The 23139-nt window shown below is 50.7% G+C and overlaps 1 protein-coding gene across 1 annotated transcript in view; it reads right to left on the bottom strand.

Moving 5' to 3' along the window:
* PGM2L1 (phosphoglucomutase 2 like 1) overlaps positions 1-23139 on the bottom strand; it is a 680235-nt gene that overhangs the window by 90058 nt on the left and 567038 nt on the right. The window lies entirely within an intron of this gene.

A 23139-nucleotide genomic window follows, 5' to 3' on the forward strand; every position in this document is an offset into this window, starting at 1 on the left:
TCATGACTGCATATCTCCAGTTGAATGTTAAGTGCTGCCCATCCATAAATGCAATCCCAAGAGTTCTACTGTTCCTCAACATAGTCTCAGTGGTACAAAGATGAAAACCAACCCTCAAAACGTACACATCAATAAAAAGGAAGGTCAATTGACTATGACAAGGTAAAATAGGGCTTAGTTAAAGGAAGAGTACAGTTGAGTAATTAGGGAAGTACCACTTTTTTCATCTAGTCTTACTTTTCAAATTTTAGTATAGTGTGCAAAGGAGTTAGTCCAAATATATTACATGTTATTTGTTTTCAGCAGTACGCCTTTCGCTAAAGCAAACAAAAAACTGTTCAAAGAAGGGGAGAAAAAAATCACACTATTTCCAATTCAAAGATGATTGGGGGTAAAAGAAATATTTTAAAAAATCAACTTAAACTGCATACACTCGTGGAGAAGTGTGGCTCACTGGTTATAAGCGGCAGACCCGGTAGCAGAGAACAGGCCCGGGACCAGGGTTCAATTCCTGACGCGGCAGGGTCTTGGGCTCAATGTCCGCGGACTCGATAATGTTCTCGCCTCGGCGCCTACTTTAATCATGGGTCCCACGCTTCAACTCTGGGCAATAGCTTGCTTAATCTTCACAACGGCCCCAACAACGCTGGGATGCCTGGCTTCACCTTGGGGGTGCCCAGGAGGGGCATCTCATAGGGAGAGCCAGGATGGGTTCCACAGCGTTATACATCGCTGGGACGCCCCGTTGCTGGGGCAGCTGTGCGCTTTACAAGTATACTACATTTACATTTACTCATCTTTTTGCTATTGAGTACTTATAAACAGCATGGGTCAGCAGAAAAAAGTTACTAACCTTTAACTTTAGTTCTATGTTGTTATCAACTTTAATAGATTCACATGCTTGAATTATTCCCAGTTGATAGGATTGGAGTTCCATGAAACCCTACTAAAGCAGTCTGAGAGCATAACATGTCTGAAAGAACTTTAGACCGAGTCACATTTGTTTCTAAAGAACATCAATACAAAAAATCCATAGTCCAGAAAATCAGGAAAGAATGCCCTGCCCGTTACCCTACTAGAGGCCACTGCATCTTATATTTACAGCACAGGTGTGAAATGTACTATTTATTGAAACCTCAGACGCATGTAAGGGGAGGAGGGAGGACCACACGTGAATCTATGAAAGTTGCCAAAAAGGAGAACTAAAGTTTAAAGTAAGCAACTTTTTCCTTCAATCTTTCATAGATTCACATACTTAAAAGATAATAGCAAGCATTATTACATGATGACAAAAGGAAGAACAGTATAGCTCACCTTGATCTAAAAGATGACTAACTGCTGCTTGTCCCACCGCTGTTTCTCTCTCAGTCACTGTATTCAAGCAGTAATGTTACGTGAAGGTGTGACAGTTAGTCCAAGCTGCTCGGCAAATGTTAGTAAGCGGCACTCCAGTGTAGGGGGCTGCAGATTTAGCTATTCTACTGGTGGAACGTGTAGTAGCGGTGTGCAAAAGCGGATACCCACATTCATGTGACAGGAGGTGCCCATCTCGAAATTCCTTGCTTTGACAAAGGGAAATCCTTTCTTTGGGTTGGAGAACAATACTAGTAATAGCGCTCTTGACTTGTAATTGTTTCTGAAGTCTTTTGTTATGTCCAGATAAAACGTTAATCATTTGGATACATCTTGAGAGTATATGGTATTTCTACTACATTAACGGGGTTTATAAGTATGCTTTCAGAATTGTTGCTCATTTAAGTAAACTACCAGATGAAGTTTTGGAATGAGTCACAAGTTCATAGGGAGAATTACATTGTCTTTAGTGAAGTGTAACTATGGTTACCTACACATAAACACTGATCTCATAGACTCTACTAACTGAGGTAACCGCACGCAACATTACCAACTTCCAGGATGGATGTTTAAAACTGGCTCTGTGAATGAATTAGTTCAAGGGACTTTTTATCAACTTGGATAAAACTGTGTTAAATTCCCATTTTATTGAGAGCTTTCAGAATTCTCTTAGGTAACCTGTGAGAGCGTATTGAAGGAGGTTCAGTGAGCTGAAGCACCTTTATATGGCTTCACTTGGAATGATGAGTGATTGAGTACTGTGCATTCCATTTCGAGCAGATCTGGCAGAATCCAATGGGGCTGGACAGAAAATGGATACAACCCTTTTTAATGAGCCTCAAATGCAATTTTTTTCTCCATTTTGTGACTAAATTTCTATTAATAGACCTGACTCTGGCTTTGCTAAAATGGCCTTGCAACTTGAAGGAAGATCTAGGTGCAAGAATACATGACAGTAGCCACATCAATAATTGCAATGATGCCAGACAATAATAAAGGACCTGCATGTGGTTTCTGCTCAGGAAATTTGCATGCGATCTCAATGATAATGGTGGTGCTTCTGCTAACTCCAAGATGTCTGTGGACCAATAATGGCTGTAATACGTTCAGGGGATTAAGCTCATGAGGCATGTTTCCCTCTTCACTTTTGCGGTGATTATGGCAATCAAGGGGCAATGTCCTTGACCATGCTATCAGAAACGCATTATACCATAATTCCCTTTATGAATGACCCCCTGTGAAGAATTGACATTTCATATTTATCTGGTTTAGAAAAAGTATCGCTTTGTCTTTTACCATGTTTGAAAATCATCACTAGAAGATTGTCATTGAGTTCCTATTTGGGGAGGTTTGAGATGAGTGACTTAGGTAGGTGCTTGATTGTTGTCTTTCATAGGTAAATGCTCTGTTTTTGTTGACATCTTGATTGTCATCACTGTTTTTCACAGATGATGAGCTATCGACAGTGGCTGAAATGAAAACAAGTTACTTACCTGTAACTTTGGTTCTCCAGTATTGGAAACTTTCATAGATTCCCATGCTTGTATCATTCCTAATCGTCGGAATGGGAGTCCCTGGTATACATAAAATAGCAATAGAAACCAGTACCAAAACTGAACCTAGGCCTAGACCCATTCTTGTTTTGCAAACTATCAACCTCTTTTTGTAAAAGAGACCAATAGAAATGAACAACCAATCAGATCAGCCTCACCCTTTAGAACCCTCCTGAGAGAAGAAAATAAGTTACTTACCTGTAACTTTGGTTCTCCAATATTGGAAACTTTCATAGATTCCCTTGCTTGTATCATTCCCCATTGTCGGAATGGGAGTCCCCGGAATACATAAAATAGCAATAAAAACCATTACCAAAACATAACCTAGGCCTATTCTTGTTTTGCAAACTATCCACCTCTTTTTGTAAAAGAGACTCAAAAAAATTAACAACCAATCAGATCAGCCTCACCCCTTTGAACCCTCCTGAGAGAAGCTCAGTACCTCAGATTTTCGTAGCCGTTGAGTAACCACACCACTGAAGATGGCAGAGGCTGAGCTTTCCCAGGGGAGGAGGGTGGGTCGCATGGGAATCTATGAAAGTTTCCAATACTGGAGAACCAAAGTTACAGGTAAGTAACTTGTTTTCTTACTCCAGTATTGGAACTTTCATAGATTAACATGCTTGTATCAGAGTAGCTAGCAGTTGTCAGCACATTTTGGAACCATGACCGTTAAAAAACCAAGAACAAAGCAATAGCGTATTCACCAAATTGACACTTTCAATGGTCAATAACATACTTAGAAAACTTTAGAAAATATAACACGAGGTTCAAAAATGTACACTGGTCTAAAAACAGTAACATGGAAGGAGGGATGAAAGGGGAAGCTCACCACTATTGAAAGAGGTTCCTCAGGACTGACCGGCCGACTGCGGTGTCACTCTGCCTTGCAGAATCCAGGCAGTAGATAAGAACTCCAGCAAAGAGGGCTGTCGAAGAAGAAAATCACCCTCGTGGAATGAGCACGGACTCGACCTTCCAGGGACTTGCCTACTGCTCTGTGACAATACTGGATAGCGTTGGTAGTCGAACAAGCAATCACCTGCTTGGAAAGGGGAAAACCCTTACGAGGGTCATTAAAGGACACAAACAGTTGAGAAGACTTCCTGAAGTCCTTCTGGAGATAGAACTTTAAGCACCTCTGAATGTCCAGTGAGTGAAGTGCATTTTCCGCCGGAGTAGTTGGTTGAGAGAAAAAAACTTTTAGTGTAACCGGCTCATTCAAGTGAAAGTCTGAAGGTACTTTAGGTATGAATTTAGGTTGGCACACAGAATGACAGTACCTTTTTGAATTGTTGAAAGGGTTCCTGAAAGGTGAGCGCCTGCAATAAAGACCCTTGAGAAATTGCCTAATGATCCTTGCTGACCATAGGGAAGGGCCTGGAGACTTGCGTCTGAAGCAAGAGATTGCCGCCAGATGCACCTTGATGGAAGAGTGAGCCAACCCCGATGTTGCCAATGATAGAATATACGGAAGAACTTCATGTGGTTCAGACTTAAAAGGATGGACACCGTTTTGCTGGCACCAAATGCAGAAACACCTCCACTTTAACATGTATTTCTTGTTGGTACTTGGGGCTATTGCCTGAGACAGCACTTCTCTACATTCTGATGAACAATTCAGACCCCGAAGTTCTCGCTGCTCAGGAGCCATGCCGAGAGCTGTAGAGCCTGCGGATCCGGATGCAATACTTGGCCCTGGGACATCGTCAGCAGCGGAGGAATCGGCTGCAGTGGAAGTGGAAGGTCCAGGGATAGAAGGTGCAGTTCCGTGAAGCAAAATTGTCTGGGACACGCAGGAGCCATCAGAATCATCCTGCATGGTTCTGCTTTGAGCTTCCTGAAAAGTCTGGGGATCAGAGGAATGGGGGAAAAGCGTAAAAAAATGCACCTGACCAGGCCATTGAAAGCGCATTCCCCAACAATCCCGGATGGTGAAGCCTGCTTGCATAGAACTGGCATTTCTTGTTCTCTGGAATGGCAAAGAGATCTATGGAAGGCCTGCCCAATCTGCGAAAGACCTTCTTTAGAGTGGAGTTGTCCACTTTCCACTCGTGGCTGACCGACATCAGTCTGCTGAGCGTGTCCGCTGCCTTGTTGAGAACACCTAGAAGGTGTTCCGCCTGGAGTGATACCTCCTGCTGGATTGCCAATTTCCAGATTGTCTTGGCTTCTTGTGACAACATTTGAGATCTAGAGCCTCCTTCTTTGTTTATATAATGCATGGCCGTTGTGTTGTCCGTACGTATCAGAACGGCCGACTGCTGCATTTGTGGCAGAAAGGCCTGCAAGGCCAGGCGAATCGCTCTGAGTTCCAGCAGATTGATTTGTAAAATACTATGCTGGGGCGCCCAACGGCCACTTACATGAAGGTCTTGTAACAGTGCTCCCCAGTCCTCTAGCGAGTCGTCTGTAGTTATGTGTGAGCAGGTGTGATCCTGAAAGAAAGGCAATGAGAAATGTTTTCCTTGTTCATCCACCATGATGCGGCATTTCCTCATGGCCTCGGTAACAGATCTTGTCGAAGGATCCGTCGACCTGGCGCCACTGCAAGTCTAACTCTTCCTGGAGTGGACGCATCCGCAACCTGCAGTGAGGAATCAGAGGTATGCAGGAGGAAATGGACCCCAGAAGGGACTTGTAGAGAACTTAAAGTCACGTACAAGTTACTTACCTTCGGTAACAGTAAGAAACATTAGTAGTGATAGATTCCTTACCTTAGAACTACCCCCAGGCATCAGACTGGGTCCGTAAATGTTTTTCTCAGCCGTACCCCTGCGCGTCAGTAGGTGTCGTTGTGCGGCTCTGCGTGCATCGTTGGAGTCAGGATGGTGTCATCAAAACTACTTAGACGCGCTCGCGCACGCTGACATCAGTACTGTACACGACCTTCTGCGCCAGGAACGCAGAGCCATGCAAGAAACTGCCCTCTGGTGCCATGAAACTAGGTCCTGAAAGGATAACCTTAACCCTAGAAATCGGTTTGAAGAATGGGGAGGAAGGATGGGTGGGGCGGTAAGGAATCGATCACTACTAATGTTTCTTACAGATATATCGTTACCGAAGGTAAGTAACTTGTGCATCTGAAAGAGACACGTTAGTGATAGATTCCTTACCTTAGAATAGATACCCCAGCAACACCAACCCCGGTGGTGGGTCTGCGAACCAATAATCACACGAGAAAGTCCTGGAGGACGGAACGGCCAAAGAAGCCATCCCTCCGGACTTGGCTGTCCAGGCAGTAGTGTCTTGCGAACGTGTGCAGCGAGGCCCACGTAGCTGCCTGACAAATGTCCTGCAATGGGACTCCTCGGCCCAGAGCAGTAGTAGTCGCCGTGGCCCGAGTGGAGTGGGCCCTCAGCCCAACAGGAGGTTCCTTCTTAGCCAAAGAGTAACAAGCTTGGATGCACAACACGATCTACCGAGAGATGGTCCGCTTGTGCACTGCCTGTCCTTTCTTAGCGCCCACGTAACCAACAAAGAGTTGGTCATCCACCCGGAACTGGCGTGTGCGATCCAGATAGTAAGAGAGCGCACGTTTTGGGTCCAGATGGTGGAACCTCTTTTCCTCTTTTGAGGGATGCGGAGGCGGAAAGTAGGTGGGCAAGGTGATGGGCAAAGAGGGTTTTGTCCGCAACACAACCTTGTCCGGATGGACAGAAAGGAAAGGAGGTTTAGAGGAAAGAGCCTGGAGCACACTCCTGGCAGAGGTGATGGTAGCCTGGAAAGCAGTTTTAAGTGTAAGAAGACGGAGAGGACAGTTATGAAGCGGCTCAAAGGGAGAGCACATCAAGAAAGTTAGAACCAGGTTCAAGTCCTACTGGGGCATCACAAAAGGAACAGGAGGGAACATATGAGTGATGCCCTTTAAGAATCTGTTTACAATGGGGGACTTGAACAAAGAAGGCTGATCAAGGAGCCTTAGGAAGGCTGAAAGGGCAGAAAGGTAGCCCTTGATAGTGCCCAGAGCAGAGCCCTGCTGGGCAAGAGAAAGAAGGAAGAGGAGAACCTCAGAAAGAGGGGCATTGAGAGGATCCACAGCCTTTGCTGTGCACCATGCCACAAATCTGTTCCACCTGCAGGCGTATACCGACTTTGTGGAGAGACGCCTGGCTGCTAGAATGACATTACAGACTTCAGGAGGCAAGTCAAATGGCCTCAACTGTCGCTGCTCAATCTCCAAGCATGGAGGTGGAGACTGGACAGGTTCGGGTGGAGGACCGCCCCCTGCTGCTGCGACAGAAGGTCCTCCTGAAGAGGCAGACCACCGGGGTGATCGACTGACCTACTGAGTAGCTCGGGATACCAGTACCTTCGCACCCAGTCCGGAGCCACAAGGATGACTTGGGCCCGGTCGCGCCTGATTTTCTTCAACACTCTGGGCAGAAGTGGTGTAGGCGGAATGGCGTACAACAGACGGTAACTCCACTCGCGACGAAAAGCATCCCCGAGCGAGTGCCGCCTTGGAAATTCCAACGCGCAGAACTGATGACATTGCGCGTTCTCTTCGGTGGCGAATAGATCTAACCAAGGCTCTCCCAACTGCCGAAAGAGGCCTTGCGCAACATCCGAGTTCAGACGCCATTCGTGATCCATCATGCACCTTCGGCTCAGCTCGTCCGCCCTGGCGTTCAGAGAAACTGCCAGGTGTTGAACCACCAGGGTCACGCCCTGGTGTTCCAGCTACTGCCAGAGGCGCAGAGTCTCCTGGCAGAGGGTCCTTGACCCCATCCCGCCCTGTTAGTTGCAGTACCACATGGCGGTGGTGTTGTCTGTGAACACCTGCACTACACTCCCCCGGACAGAGGGGAGGAATGCCTTCAGTGCTAGACGAATCGCCCGCAGCTCCAGAAGGTTGATATGGAGCTGGGACTCCGCCTGAGACCAGAGGCCTCTGATCTCCGCCTCTCCCACGTGGCCTCCCCAGCCCTGGAGGGACGCATCCGTCACAACTACGTGCTCTGGTTGGGGAAGGGAGAGGGATCTGCCGCTGACCCAATCGCGGTCCGTGAGCCACCACTGCAGCTGTCTCGCAGTGCCCTCCGAGATCATGACATGGTCAGACAAGTTGCCCTGATGCTGGGCCCACTGAAACTTCAGGTCCCACTGCAGAGCCCGCATCCGCCACCTGGCGTGATGCACCAGAAGGATCCAGGAGGCCATCAGCCCCAGAAGCCGCAGCGTCAACCTAACCGAGACCCGGGATAAAGGCTGAAAGATTGAAATCAGAGCCTGAATATCTCGGACCGGCTGGTCGGGAGGATAAACCCGAAACTGCACCGAGTCGAGGACCATTCCGATGAAGAGGAGCTTCTGAGAGGGGCACAGGTGTGACTTCGGCACATTGATGGAAAACCCCAGCTGGTGCAGGAGGTCCGCCGTTGTCTGGAGGTGGCGGACGACTGATGAGCTGTGACCACCGCCATGCCATCACTTTCGTGAACACCCGTGAGGCGCTGGTAAGGCCGAAGGGGAGCATGGTAAACTGAAAGTGCTTGTGGCCTAACGTGAACCTCAGGTAGCGCCAGTGGGCCGGCAGGACGGGGATGTGGAAATAAGCGTCCTGCAAGTCCAACGCTACCATCCAGTCTCCTGGGTCCAGAGCAGCTAAGACCTGAGCCAATGTCAGCATTTTGAACTTCTCCTTCTGGAGGAAGCCGTTGACGTTCCATAGGTCCAAGATAGGGTGCAGGCCCCCTTTGCCCTTCTTGGGTACCAGGAAGTAGTGGGAGCAACAACCACACCCTACTTATGGCCCAGGAACGCGTTCGATGGCCCCCTAGGCCAAGAGGGCCGTACCTTCCTCTTGCAGAAGTTGCAAGTGATCCCCTGACATGCGGTGGTATTGCGGTGGACTGGCTGGAGGGGTCGTCTCGAAGGGGAGGGAGTAGCCCCTTCGGACGATTTGCAGCACCCACATGTCCGACGTGACAGTGCGCCAGTGGAAGTGGTAATGGCGAACCATGCCCCCCACTGGCTTCACATGGGCCTGAAAGCACGGACTAGGAGGGTTTTGAGGTGGATGCTGCAGGGGAAGGTGTGGACTGGCCTCACCGTTGTCCCCAACCGCCACCACAGCGGTTTCCACGGCCGCCATCTCGCTGTATATTAGTCTGGGGTGCGTGGCTGGCAGCACGTGTGGGAGCGCCCCTTCCTTGGCCACAAAAGAAGTGAAAGGCACCTGTTTGCTGGCGTGGGCAGAGAGGCCCAAGGACTTGGCCGTAGCCCTGGAGTCCTTAAAACGCTCAAGCGCATGGTCTGCCTTGTCGCCAAAGAGGCGACGGCATCGAACTGCCACCGTCGTTGCCATCGCTCTGCCCAGTGAGTCCGTGGTATCCAGCCCACACCGGATGGAATAGCGTGCCGCATCTCGACCCTCCGCAAGGGCTTGGGCGAGTTTAGTCCGGGCCTCCTCCGGACATTGTGGCAGCACGTCCGCGACCGTGTCCCACAGAGTGTGGGTGTAGCGGCCCAAGAGGCATGCGATATTGACTGACCGCAGTCCCAAACTCAGGGACGAGAAAACCTTCTTACCGAACTGTTCGTACCTCTTGGATTCCCGATCGGGCGGAGACGTCGGGAATGCGGTCTGGGAAGTAGAGGCCTGGATAACTAGGATCTCGGGGTGGGGTGGGTGGACAAGAAGCAAGGGTCGCCCGGAGCCGGGCGGTGGCGTCTGGCCAAGTTCCTATCCACAGGCTGACCTGTAGCGGGCTTGGACCAAGTGCCCAAAAGAACGTCACACAAGGCCTCATTAAACGGCAGCAGAGGCTCAGCCGAGCTTGCCTGCGGTTTAAGGACTTCAGTGAGGAGGTTAGTCCTCACGGCCGCGACGGGGAGCTCCAGGCCCAAGGCCTTGGCCGCCCGCGTCAACACTACACTGTAGACAATCAGAAAGACAGTCTCATGGAATACTTGTGCAAAGGTTCGAAAGGTGAACCCATTAAGAAAGTAAGCACAAGATTCAAGTCCCATTGAGGCACAATAAAGGGAGTAGGATGAAATGTATTTGAAAGGCCCTTAAGAAACCGTAAAACAATAGGAGATTTAAAGAAGGATGGCTGATCCGGCAGGCAAAGGAATGCTGACAAAGCCGAAAGATAACCTTTCACTGTAGCTACAGCAAACCCTCGCTGAGCCAAAGAAAGGGCAAACTGAAGTATGTCAGACAATTGAGCCTTCAAAGTGTCAATGGAATTCTCCCTACACCAAGAGACAAATATGGACCATCTATAAGAGTAGATAGACTTGTTGGAATCACGCCTGGCTGATAAAATGACATCCACCACATCATGTGGGAGAGAAAAAGAATTCAGGTTGCCCCGTTCAATCTCCAGGCATGAAGTTGTAAGGTTTGGAGGTGGGGGTGTAGAACATGCCCCTCCATCTGAGAGAGGAGATCTGCCCTGAGAGGGAGACAGAGCGGCGGGCCAGAGGAGAGCTGGAGAAGATCCGTGTACCACACCCTTCTTGGCCAATCCGGGGCGAACAATATGACTTAGGCCCGGTCTTGACATATCTTGCTCAGAACCCGAGGAATCAAGGGTATAGGAGGAAACACGTAAAGGAGTTTTGAGTCCCAACTCAACTGAAACGCGCCCCCCAAAGCTCCCTGCACGAAAGGAGGACCTGCTGAATCCCCTTTACCTCTTGCCTACAGTTCTCCTGGATTGCAAACCGAAAGATCTGGCCGTAGCTCTGCTGTCCTTGAATCTCTCCAACGCAGCATCAGCCTTTTTACCAAAAAGGGCCCAACCATCGAAGGGAAGATCCATTAAAGCCGCCTGGACATCTGCTGAAAATTCAGAGGACTTCAACCAGGCCGCTCTTCTGGTGGCAACCGAAGATCCCATCACTCTCGCCACCGAGTCAGCAGTATCTAACCCACTCTGGATAACCTGCCGAGCAGCAGCCTGAGTGTCAACCAGCACCTCATTGAAATTTTTTCTATCCTCCTGTGGAATCTTAGGAGCCAGCTGTTTGACAGAATCCATCAAAGCATGGATACAGCGTCCCAAGAGACATGTAGCATTTGTCAATTTGAGAGCCGTACTTGCCGACGAAAAGACTTTCTTCGCAGATTGGTCCTGCTTTTTTGACTCCTTGTTCCCAGGCACCTGAGGAAAAGCACCTGCAGATTTTTTGGAGCAGGCAGCCTGCACAACCAAGCTCTCCGGCAAAGGGTGCGAATATAACAAGTCTGGGTCACCAAGAGCCACCTTGTACCTTCTCGCAGCAGCTTTTGAAACAGCAGGAGCTAAAAGAGGACTTTTCCACACTTCGAAAATTGGCTGACCCAAAGCATCATTGAAAGGAAGCATGGGCTCCACAACAGAGGTTGGCGAATGGAGGACCTCTGTTAAAATGTTCGATTTGAACTCTGCGGTTCGAAGAGTTAAGTTCAGTAAATCCGCCGCCTTCCTGATGACAACATGGTATGGTGTCACATCCTTAGAAGGGGCATTCGAAACAGAGGCTAAATCCCAATCAGGAGACAGTTCAAGTCCACTAGCCTCCCTTACATCATCGAAAAAATTCTCTGAATCCTGCAGCTCACCCTCTTCCATTTCTGCTTCACGGTACCTTTGCTCCTCCAGGAGTCGCTGGGCTTCATGCCTCGACCTCTCCTTCGGGAATGGCGTTGACTGATCCGGAATCGACTCAGACGGAGCCGGCGTCGAGCTCGAGCCGGAGGACCAGGCTGAAGTTCTCGAGGTCGGGCAGGATTAGGCATCAGTGAAGAGGGCATCGGCGTCGAAGACTTCGGCATCGAAGGCTTCGGCGTCGCCGAGAAATGCCAAGGCGGCGTTGGAGCCGGCATAAATGGCATGAAGGGTGCAGGAGCATACGTCTGGGGAGCCCCCAGATTAAAATCAATTGGACCCATGGGACCAACCAGTGCTCCAGAGGGGTACATGGCTCTGGAATAGACTCCATACATTGCGTTCAAAAACTGAGTAGGGTCTTGACCTGGAGCCGGAACTCACAGGCTGCTCTTGAGTAACCGGAGTCATCTCGACCTCTACCTCGGGTTGGGGCACCGGAGTCGTCGAACCCTCTGGCAAAGGAGCCTAGTCTTCCTCCCGGACCGGGGATTGAGAAGGAACCGGAGAAGGATTCGACACCGGAGCCGGCGACTCCACAGGCAAAGCCGAACCCTCCGGGTCCTGAACTTTTGGAGAAGGAGAAATCTCATCTTGGCGATGTCTTCTTACAGGTGACTTCGGTCTCGAGTTCGAATCCTTCCCAGAATGATGTTGTGAGCCATGCTTTCTCTTCTTGTGCTTCTTCTTAGCTGATCTGGAAGCCTGCCCCGAAGATTACCTCGATTGAGACTTCGAACGAGACCTCAACCGTCGAGACCGCGACCTCGAGCTCTTCCTGTCCTTCTTGCTTTTCAACTTGACAACAAGGAGCTTCGCCTCTCTCTCACGAAGGCCCTTGGGATTCATCTTCTTACAAGAAGAACACCCCTGTACATCATGGTCCGAGCTCAGGCACCAAACTCAGTCCTCGTGCGGGTCCGTAATCAACATCATCTTACCGCATTCACCACACGGCTTGAATCCGGACTTTTTCGAAGACATCTCGACTGGAAAGAACAAGAAACACGATAAGCAACGAACAGTAACAAAGTTACAATCAAGCTGCAGAGGATCCCGCGAAAACCGTTAGCGTCAACGCCGCAGAAAAAAGGGAAATGATGTCATCACGCCGACGTGGGACTATTATGGTTTCGGTGACATCAGCGGAGCCGCGCGCGATGCCGTTCTTCTGTGACGTTGGACCACGTCGGCGCAAAGCTACAAAAAGAATTTCCGAATGTTGCTGACGCAGGGGGATATTCACAAGGTGAGGAATCCACTGGCAGATGCATCCATCCAAAACTGCGTCCAGAACTGCTCCGATGAAAAGGAGCTTCTGTGTGGGAATCAGGTGCGACTTCGGCACGTTGATGGAGAACCCCAGCCAAGGCAGGAGGTCGGGCGTAGTCTGGATGTGGGAGACAACTGCCTGGGGCGAGCCCGCCTTCAACAGTCAGTCATCGAGATAGGAGAAGACGGAAACCCCTGATCTACGCAGATGAGCTGCAACCACCGCCATCAGTTTCGTGAACACCTGAGGGGTACTGGTAAGGCCAAAGCGGAGCACAGTAAACTGAAAGTGCTTGTGGCCTACCATGAATTGCAGGTAGCACCTGTGGGCAGGTAGGACGGGAATATGGAAATAGGCATCTTGCAAATCCAACGCCACCATCCAGTCTTGCGGGTCTTGGGCAGAAAAGACGTGAGCAAGTGTGAGCATCTTGAACTTCTCCTTTCGGAGGAAGCAATTGACGTTCAGAAGGTCAAAGATAGGACGCAGGCTCTTGTCTTTCTTTGGGACCAGAAAGTAGTGGGATTAACAACCACGACCAACCAGGACCTACTTCTGGAGTCGGAACTCGCTCGATGGCCCCCTTGGCCAAAAGGGCCACAACTTCCTGCAGGAGAAGCACCAAGTGATCCCCCGACATGTGGTGGTACTGAGGTGGCATGGCTGGAGGGGTTGTCTCGAAGGGGAGGGAGTAGCCCCTTCAGACAATTTGCAGCACCGACTTGTCCGAAGTGATGTTTCGTCAGTGGTGGAGATGATGGCGTATTCGTCCACCCACTGGCGTCTGATATGCCTGAAAGGTCGGACTAGGAAGGCTTCAAACTGGGTGTTGCGGGGGTGGAGGTGGACTGACCCACCCTCGGGCCCCCTGAACCGCCTCGGCGGTTCCCACGGCTGCTACCACGCTGAGGTTGTTGCTGCTGTGGTCTGTGGCTCTGCGAATGCTGCGGCTGTCCCTTCCATGGCCAGGAAAGGAACAAAAGGCAGAAGGCGGAGGAGGCAGAGGGGCTGACAGGCCCAAGGACTTGGCCGTAGCCCGGGAGTCTTTGAAGTGCTCCAACGCACTGTCTGCCTTATGACCAAAAATGTGAATGCCATCAAAGGGCATGTCCATCAAGGTGTTCTGGACATTCCCTGAGAAGCCAGTTGTTCTCAACCAGGCGTGTTGCCGAAGCGCCAACGTCGTGGAAATCAACCTGCCCATGGAGTTGGTGGTGTTCAGCCCACAACGTATAGTGAACTTTGCTGCGTCTCTCCTGGCCGCAATCGCCTGGGAAAGAACTACCTGGGCCTCCTCCGGGCAGTTAGGCAGCACCTGGGCAACCGTGTCCCAGAGAGAGTGGGTATGACGACCCAAGAGGCATGCGGTGTTCACTGACCGCAGCCCTAAGCTGGCAGATGAAGTCAGGTGAAGGTGTCACTAGGTCAACCGGCATCGATCAGGATCCAATCCTGGATCCTTGGGGCGCCTGCAGCGCCGGGGCCAGACCTGCCAGCGACACTGGGGCCAGAGCCGCCGGAGATGGCACAGCAGGACCCCCAGTAGGACCTGCGGGGCCAGACGGCACAAAGAGTCGGGCCTTGGCAGCAAGAAACTCTTGTACCTGGGCTGGCATCGCCCCCGCTCCCAGGAAGGGGAGGTAGGCTGGAGGCAACGTCGCAGGCTCCGCCAGAGCCACGGGGGTGGCACCGCCCGCATCCTCAGCCGTGACAGGCGAAGGGAAGTCGAAAAGTGATTATGCTTCTTCGACGACTTCTTGGAATACTTCGACTTACCTGACCCCGAGTGCGAAGACCCAGATCCAGAAGAATGATGGTGACGACTCCACGACCGGTCCCTCGACCTCCCACGAGACCGGGACCTTGAGCGGCGCGGAGCCGACTGCCGGACTTCAAGCAACTATCGGGACAGCTCCCGCAAAGTCTTCAGCCCCACGGCCTGGCAGTCAGGGCACGACTTGGGGTTGTGCTCATGCCCCAGGCAGTAGAGACACATGCGGTGTGGGTCTGTCACCGACATCATGTGGTGAGAGTCACCACAGTACTTGAACCCGGGCATCCCTACGACACCAGGAGTCGATTGACTCGAAAAGATGAGGTAAAAGGCCTCAAAAAACTCTGGGGGTACTTGCTCTTCCTGAATCTGCGCTTGCTGGCGCTGAAAAATAAAGAACTGATGACAGCGCGTGTGGGCGCGTCTAAGTAGCTCCGACGACGTCATCCTGGCGCCAATGACGCACGCGGAGCCGCAGCCGCAGGACAACGCCTACCGACACGCAGGGGTACAGCTGACGAAAAACTTTCCAGATCCAGTCTGGCGCCTAGAGGTAAATCTAAGGTAAGGAATCTATCACTACGGGTTTCTTTCAAATCGTCATTTTAACAACCGGGAGGCCATGGACATTAGCCTTTCTTGCCTCTACAAGGTCGGGAAAGCTGCCTGCCTGGTAGGAGCTTTCAGTAACCAGTCGTCCAGGTAAGGGAAGACCTGAAGCTTTTGTTTTCGACGAAAAGCTGCTACCGGAGCTGTAGGAGAGTAGGGTCTGCAATCCTATGATCACCCCATGATTTTTGCTTTTTCCTTCACTGGTTTACGACTTCTCTGGCTGTGGGCCTGCTAATCAGACACACAGCCTTGCTGTTCTCTCACTACATTGACACGTGTACCTTAGGTGCATTTACCAATTGGTACTGGGCCACCTTATCAGACCCTGTAACTCAGGGCATAGGTGTACCCAGGGCCTACCAGGGGCTGCAGCATGTATTATGCCACCCCTGGTTGGCCATCTAAATCTGACACAACTGGCTGCACGACAGCTGGGGCAAAGTGGTGTAATCACCCTTTGCTGTAGATATAGTACACCTATATCTAACCCTAAAATGGACACTCGTATTCCTATCAGTCACTCCTATGGCAGGCCTTGACAATCCTGAAGGCAGAGTGCTTGGAATCGTGTGAGATGGTGTTCTGGCATGAGCTGAGCCCGTTTGCAGCTTGCGGAACCAAGTCCTAATAGCTGTTCCATGATAACGCATACCATATACTCTTAAGTGCATTATAATCCTAGCGGTTATATGCCAACTCTGGTATCGCTTTATCAAAACATGTCGAGTAAGGTGTCATACGACTTGGAATACTAACCCCTCGCCAATTCTGGCGACGGGGTTAGCATTCCACCCTTCTAGAGGGACACGACATGTATGTAACTGTGAACCCCGGTTAAAGTTAACTCGAGCCTCAGCATCACAAAATGGATGCTGCCACCCCAGACACAAGTCTGACCCCCTGCAGCTGGGAGTCCTTCCAGCGAGGGGAGCTTGGACAAAGGGTTTCCTGTCGGGGGCGGTGCTAGCACCGACCCAGACAAGGCTTTGTGTATCCTAGGTAGGCAGGGCTGAATAGGAAGGTGACTGCAAGTGGCACCCCGGTGCTCACTGTGCATCTGCCAGTTTGAACCAGTTCCAGGGGCACACCAGCCCCTGAGCTGGGGAAAGTCTGGCATGGGAGAGGGGTGTAACCACCACCCTTCCTGGTCCCACCCATGGGCAGGACCTAGTCCCGTACAGCCCCTTTCTTTAGTATAAAGGTGGGAGCGGGGACCCTTCCAAATTAGATCATCTTTGAATCCTGAAACTACTTTCTACGAAAGGAACTCAAGACTTCTTCCTAAGATTTCTCCCTTGTGACGAAGGAGTAGTCACCCTGCATCTGCGGGCACCAACTAAGAACACTGTGGTTTGCTGCACGTCCTTCCTCAGGAATCCGACCGACCAGCACGACGAGACCCGGCTTCCCTGGCACCTCTGACCTCTACCTACATCGTCAGCTCAGCTGAGATCTGTGGTGTGACGAGACCTCGAGGGACCGGCCATCTTCAGAACTGCACGACACTTATCCAGCACGACCGCCGAGGGATCCTCGAGTGAGTGCTTTGGGGTGTGAGAAGCCCTAACCCTGAGCAGCTCCAGCACCGAAGTCCAGCCCCCCAGCATCCACCAGATCTGCGTGGGGCCCTTCTGCTCTTTGCTGCTCACCGCGTTGTCCGGCTACTTGCCTGCTGGCTTGTAGCCCTCTTGACGACGCACCACGACGACAACACCGCTGGTCTGGTTGCTCCAGACTGGCCCTTGCTCCCCTCCAACAGAGGAGCACCCCGGACCCTCCTGGTCCACTCCAGACGCCATTTTGAGTCCACCGCGTGGGCTTGCATTTGCCAAGACTTGTTGCCCCAATCCTGGGTTCAGCGACGTCGACAGCAGATACCATCGTGGGACAGCTCGCACCTCCATCCTGGTCACCGACAACGCCTCCTGGTCCGAGAGACTGCAGAGCCCAGCGTCGCCCAGTCACCTGGTCGAGGTGACTTCGTCCGGTGCCATCCTGGTGCCCACCTAATCACTGGCTAGTGATTCAGAACTTGGTCCCCTTTGCTTACAGGTGTCTTCCATCTTCGATCCAGATCCAGACTTGGATCACTTCGAACTTCATCACAGGTCGCCTGCCAGCAACTTCTTCTTTCAGGCTCCATAGACTGCAACGAGGATTCCCGACGTCTTTCCAGACCTATGCAGCCGCAGCTCCTGGGCTAGGTAACCTGAGCATTTCGGTGCTCCAGCATAGCTTAACTATCCAAAGGTCCAGATCCTTTTTCGTTTCAGCTCTATCTAGTCGGATTCGTCCGATAACACTAACTTTACAAAATCTAGCAACCATAGACTTTGTCCCGCATCCCGCGTGAGAGTGCACACTCTGCCCCCGATCTCCCTAGGCCTCCTGCTAGAAATCTGAAGGTTCAGTAGTCCAGTCCTAGCGATCCTAAAGCCTATTAGGGTAGTACTTACCTGCTAGTAATTTCGCATTCCACTTTTAGAGTATATGGTTTTTCGTGCCCCTCGGGCATTTGCGTAAATTGTGCGACTTTCAGAATTTCTTTAAGAGCTTTGTATTGTGCTTAGCACCCTGTCCTCATAAAGAGTCCAGGGCTGTTGTGTTCTAAATAAATATACTTTATTTTCATAACAACTTGTGTGGTGTCCTTTCACTTGGTGTTCAAGGGGTATATGTGATGGTATAACAGCTGGCTTAACACGCTCTCTAGAGTTTAGCCTAAAGACTGCTCTTGTCCATGCTACTAGGATAGCTGGTCTATACGGTTGACTTACAACCAATCATCAATAAGGGTCGTTTGGAATGATACACAGTGATCACTAGAATAGTGAGCACTACATATCAGGCCAACTTCTCACATTGGTGAGCAGCGGTTGGGATTTGAGCTTGCTGTTGTTTTACCACACGTATCCTAAGAATATCATTGTGAAAGATCACATAAGTACCCAGGTACATATAACTTAGCTTAGAATACTCTGAGTTCTACTGAACCAGCTGTTGTAGTTCAACAGGGCCTAGCAAACCCTGACTACAACTCTTAGCAAGGGATCAGTAGGCAAACAAATAGTGTAGGTAGGTGCATCACTTACACCACACTAGAAGCATGTCGGACAAAGGAGGGAACTCAGAAGCCCCCCTTATGTCAGTGGACCCTCCACAGGTCACTTCACGATATGCAGCTCTTAGCTTCCAGGAGATTAGACAACTGTGTACCTCCAGGAAGCTAAAACAGGGTTCTAACCCTACAATTCCCTTTCTGATTGGTCTCTTAGAGACTTATGATGCCAGGAGGACTGCCAACACAGATCCTTCTCATCCAGATGGGAACATGCCCCCCTTAGAGGGCACCCTTGGGGATCCTGACCTCAACCTCAATGGAACAGTGAGTAAAGGAGAGGAAGAGGATCAGGAAGTGTCAGGGGATGAGGCAGACAAGGGTCAGGTAGAAGTCAGTAGACTCACCAGGACCAACTTAAGTAGGCATGAGAATGGATTTGGGGGACCCCCAGGACCACTCTCAGGCAGACTTAACATTGGGAATGGACGAGTTAGGTCTCTATCCAGAGGCTCTAACAGATCTATTCGAACCAATGGCTCTCAGACCTCTTCTCACAGAGGGATGACATCCCCTCAGAGAAGAGAGCATGAAGCAAAGATGAGGGAAGTCAATCTGAGGATTGAAAGGGAAGAACTTGCCCTGGCCAAAGAAAGACTTGCCTTTTCTAGAGAGCAGAAATTGAGTGGGGTAGATCCCACTGGTGGCAGCATTTTACCTCGAGAGAAGGACAGGAGTTTAGACACTAGACACCTGAGTAAGATAGTGGCCCCTTTAAACAAGGGGATGATATCCACAAATGGATAACTGCTTTGGAGAGGGCCTGCACTGTCCAGTGCGTCCCCCAGAGTCAGTGGGCAGCTGTCTTGTGGCTCTCCTTTGAAGGCAAAGGTAGAGATAAGCTCCTCACTACTAGAGCTGAGGATGCTAACAATTACCAAGTCCTGAAAAACACGCTGATAGATGGGGTTGGCCTAACCACTGAGCAGTACAGGTTGCTGTTCAGGGATACCCAGAAAACTCAGTCTCAGGATTGGTCTGATTTTGTGGATTGTGCCACTAAGGCTTTGGAGGGCTGGTTGCTGGCCAGTAAGGTTACTGATTATACAGGATTGTACAATCTGATCATGAGGGAACAGATTTTAAACAATTGTCAGACCAGTCGTTGCATCAGCACCTTGTTGACTCAGATCTGACCTCTCCCCAAGAATTGGGAAAGAAGGCAGACAGATGGGTCAGAACAAGGGTTAAGCAGAACCAGGGCCAGAACCAGGGTGGTCAGAAGAAAGCAGACCAGAAGGGTAATAATAACAAAGGTGAACAAAATGACCAGATGTCTTCGACAGGCCCCCAACAAACCAAAGAGGGTGGGGGTCAGGCTTCACAGCAGAAAAAGAAGACTCAAGAAGGCCAGTCTAAAAGGTGGTGCCTATACTGTAAAAGTAAAACTCACTGGTTTAGTGAGTGCACCAAGAAAGGAGGGCAAACTCCTACCACTGCAGCCCCTAAGGCACCTGCACCCCTAGTACAGTCAGCAGTGGTAGTGCACCTCCCAAGGGATTAGTTGGGTTAACCTTGGGATCTGAGGGGTATGACAACCTAGTTGGCACACTCACTCAGGCTGTCCTTGTCTTTACAGGGGATATGGATATGTCCCCTGATGCCAGTCCCAATACTTTGGGCATATACAGACAGACACCTTTTATAAATGGAAAGATGGCTCAGGCCTATAGGGACACTTGTGCCAGTGTCACAATGGTGACACCTAACTTTGTGGACCCTGGACAGATCATACTAGGTACAGACTACCTAGTGACCAATGCAAGCAATGTCACTACCCACCATAGTATGGCAATTGTAGCTTTCTCCTGGGGAGGGGTAAGTGGCCAAAAGAAGGTTGTTGTTAGTTCAGACCTCCCAGTTGAATGTTTGTTGGGCAATGATTTGGAGTCATCACTATGGTCAGAAGTGGAGCAGAGGACTCACATGGAGATGTTAGGTGTGCCAGCACATGTCCTTGCTGTGACTAGGTCACAGGCCAGAAGATGCCCCACTGAACAGGTGCTGGATCCTGGAACAATGGACCAGACACCTTCCAAGAAGAAGAGCAGTAGGGTTAAGGCATTGCCTTCCCCCTTGCCCCAGGTTGTGGATCAAGTCTCAGAGGAGGCTGACCTCAAAGAACTGAGGGAAACTAAGCCTAAAGAACTTGAACCTGATCAGGTTGAGTTTCTGGGTTCAGGGGGACCCTCCAGAGAAGACCTGGGGAAGGCACAGTTAGACTTGAACCCCTCAGACAGCAGGCTGCTGCTGAGGCTGCAGGGAACGCCACAGGTACCCACAAGGTATACTGGGATGATGGACTCCTATACTCTGAAGCAAGAGACCCCAAGCCTGGTGCAACCAGGAGGCTGGTCGTCCCCTTGTCACAGAGAGGTTTCCTTCTTACCTTGGCCCATGAGATTCCCCTTGCAGGACACTTAGGCCAGAACAAGACTTGGGACAGACTTGTCTCACACTTTCACTGGCCTCACATGAATGAAGATACCAAGGAGTTTTGTCGGTCCTGTGTCACTTGCCAAGCCAGTGGTAAGTCAGGTGGCACTACAAAGGCCCCCCTTATACCAATGCCTGTGCTGGGGGTGCCCTTTGAAAGAGTGGGGATTGACATTGATGGTCCAATGGAACCCCAGACAGCACCAGGGCACAAGTTTATACTGGTGGTGGTGGACCATGCCACCAGGTATCCTGAAGCTATTCCCCTTAGGACCACTACAGCACCTGTTGTGGCAAGAGCCCTAGTTGGAGTGTTCTCCAGAGTGGGCTTCCCTAAGGAGGTTGTCTCTGACAGAGATGCAAACTTCATGTCAGGATATCTGACTGCTATGTGGAAGGAATGTGGTGTCAACTACAAGTTCACTACACCCTATCATCCACAATGCAATGGGCTTGTTGAAAGGTTCAACAGGACCCTAAAAGGGATGATTCATGGACTACCTGAAAAGCTCAGGCGAAGATGGGATGTCCTGATACCCTGCCTCTTGTTTGCTTACAGAGAAGTCCCACAGAAGGGGGTTGGCTACAGCCCTTTTGAACTTTTGTATGGACATACTGTAAGAGGACCCCTGTGTTTGGTGAAGGAAGGATGGGAGAGACCTCTCAAAAAGCCTGCAACCAACATAGTGGACTATGTACTTGGTCTCCGCTCCAGGATGGCTGAGTACATGGAAAAGGCTTCCAAAAACCTTGAGGCTAGCCAAGAACTCCAAAAAGCTTGGCATGACCAAAAGGCTGTCCTGACTGTGTACAAGCCTGGACAGAAGGTGTGGGTGTTGGAGCCAGTGGCCCCAGCAGCACTCAAAGACAAATGGTCTGGGCCCCACACAATCATTGAGCAAAAGGGAGAGGTCACCTACCTGGTGGACCTTGGAACTCCCAGGAGCCCCCTCAGGGTGCTCCATGTGAATAGGCTCAAAGCATATGTCGACAGGAAGGACATGAGCTTGCTCATGGCCACAGATGAGGGACAGGAGAAGGAGAGTGACCCTCTCCCAGCCCTGCTCTCTCAGAACCCTGATGATGGGTCAGTAGATGGTGTCTTTTGTGGCAGCCTCTCTGAACATCAGCAAAAGGATTGTAAACAGGTTCTTCAATCCTTTAGACATATGTTCTCTCTGACACCCAGTCAAACCAATTGGTGTGCCCATGAGGTTGACACTGGTGACAGCTTGCCAGTTAAGAGTAAAATCTACAGGCAGCCTGATCATGTCAGAGACTGCATCAAATCTGAAGTGCAGAAAATGTTGGAGCTGGGAGTCATTGAGCCCTCAGATAGCCCTTGGGCTAGTCCAGTAGTTCTAGTGCCAAAGCCTCACACCCAGGGTGGTAAGAAAGAGATGAGGTTTTGCGTAGACTACAGAGGCCTCAATGCAGTCACTAAGACTGATGCCCACCCAATACCAAGGGCAGATGAACTGATAGATAGATTGGCTTCTGCCAACTACTTAAGTACATTTGACCTGACAGCTGGGTATTGGCAAATCAGGTTAGCTGAGGATGCCAAGCCCAAGACAGCATTTTCTACCCCTGGTGGGCATTATCAGTTTGTGGTAATGCCCTTTGGTTTGAAAAATGCACCTGCCACCTTCCAAAGGCTGGTGAATCAAGTTCTCACTGGGCTGGATGACTTCTGTGCAGCATATGTTGATGATATAGCTGTCTTTAGTTCCACCTGGGAGGATCACCTGGTCCACCTGAGGAAAGTGTTAGAGGCACTGCAAGCAGCAGGTCTCACTATCAAGGCCACAAAGTGCCAGATAGGGCAGGCACAGGTTGTATACCTGGGCCACCTTGTAGGTGGAGGCCAGGTTCAGCCACTGGAGAGCAAGATACAATCCATCAAGGATTGGGCTCCTCCAACCACCCAGACTCAGGTTCGAGCTTTCTTGGGCCTGACTGGTTACTACAGGAAATTTGTCAGAAATTATGGATCAATTGTGACTCCACTTAATGACCTGACAAGTAAAAAGATGCCAAAGAAAGTTCAGTGGACAGCAGGCTGTCAAAAGGCATTCGATGACCTAAAGCAGGCCATGTGGAGTGGTGTGGCTCACTGGTTAGAGGCGGCAGACCCGGAAGCAGAGGACGGCCTGGGACCAGGGTTCAATTCCCGACGCAGCAGGATCGTGGACCAGGGTCAGCGGGCTCGATAATTCTCGCCTCGGTGCCTACTCTAACCAGGGATCACACTCGGCAGCTCTGGGCATTAGCTTGCCTCATCTCCACAACGGCCCCCCACATACGCCGGGGATGCCTGGTTTCACCTTGGAGATACCCAGTAGGGACCATCTCACAGGGAAAGCCAGGACGGGTTCCCCAGCGGTCTACAGCGCGGAGATACCCCATGTGGGGTG

Source organism: Lissotriton vulgaris, chromosome 8, assembly GCF_964263255.1.
Source record: "Lissotriton vulgaris chromosome 8, aLisVul1.2, whole genome shotgun sequence".
Taxonomy (NCBI): Eukaryota; Metazoa; Chordata; class Amphibia; order Caudata; family Salamandridae; genus Lissotriton; species Lissotriton vulgaris.